The sequence below is a fragment of the Arachis stenosperma genome, chromosome 9 (genome assembly GCF_014773155.1).
Source record: "Arachis stenosperma cultivar V10309 chromosome 9, arast.V10309.gnm1.PFL2, whole genome shotgun sequence".
In the NCBI taxonomy this organism is placed as follows: Eukaryota; Viridiplantae; Streptophyta; class Magnoliopsida; order Fabales; family Fabaceae; genus Arachis; species Arachis stenosperma.
In genome coordinates this window covers 17939947-17940997 of record NC_080385.1, presented here as the reverse complement: position 1 = coordinate 17940997, position 1051 = coordinate 17939947, and the positions used below count along the sequence as shown (strand labels likewise).

Sequence of the window (1051 nt, the reverse complement as noted above, 5' to 3'; positions counted from 1 at the left end):
GAAGAACCCATGGCAGCCGAAAACAACAACAATGCCAACAATGCAAGGAAGGTGCTGGGTGACTTTACTGCACCTACTCCCGACTTCTATGGGAGAAGCATCTCTATCCCTGCCATTGGAGCAAACAACTTCGAGCTTAAGCCTCAATTAGTTTCTCTAATGCAACAGAATTGCAAGTTCCATGGACTTCCATTGGAAGATCCTCATCAGTTCTTAGCTGAATTCTTGCAAATCTGTGACACTGTCAAGACTAATGGGGTTGACCCTGAGGTCTACAGACTTATGCTATTCCCTTTTGCTGTAAGAGACAGAGCTAGGACATGGTTGGACTCACAACCTAAAGAAAGCCTGGACTCATGGGAAAAGCTAGTCAATGCCTTCTTGGCAAAGTTCTTTCCACCTCAAAAATTGAGTAAGCTTAGAGTGGAAGTCCAAACCTTCAGACAGAAGGATGGAGAATCCCTCTATGAAGCTTGGGAAAGATACAAACAATTGATCAGAAAATGTCCATCTGACATGCTTTCTGAATGGAGCATCATAGGTATTTTCTATGATGGTCTCTCTGAACTATCCAAGATGTCTTTGGATAGCTCTGCTGGAGGATCTCTTCATCTGAAGAAGACGCCTACAGAAGCTCAAGAGCTAATTGAAATGGTTGCAAATAACCAATTCATGTACACTTCTGAAAGGAATCCTGTGAACAATGGGACAAGTCAGAAGAAAGGAGTTCTTGAGATTGATACTCTGAATGCCATATTGGCTCAGAACAAGATATTGACTCAACAAGTCAATTTGATTTCTCAAAGTCTGTCTGGAATGCAAAATGCACCAAGCAGTACTAAGGATGCTTCATCTGAAGAAGAAGCTTATGATCCTGAGAACCCTTCAATGGAAGAGGTGAATTACCTAGGAGAACCCTATGGAAACACCTATAATTCTTCATGGAGAAATCACCCAAATTTCTCATGGAAGAATCAAGTGTAGAACCTATGCACAATTACTCAAGAGGGGGGTGAATTGAGTATTGCAATAACAATGAATCTTTTTACGA

General features: G+C 41.5%; 1 non-coding gene across 1 annotated transcript; it reads right to left on the bottom strand.

Annotated features, from left to right (window-relative positions):
• Nucleotides 1-414: 414 nt before the first annotated feature.
• On the bottom strand, nucleotides 415-518 carry LOC130952348 (small nucleolar RNA R71). The gene has a single exon (XR_009074528.1). It is a non-coding gene; the product is annotated as a small nucleolar RNA R71 (small nucleolar RNA).
• Between the last annotated feature and the right edge of the window lie 533 nt (nucleotides 519-1051).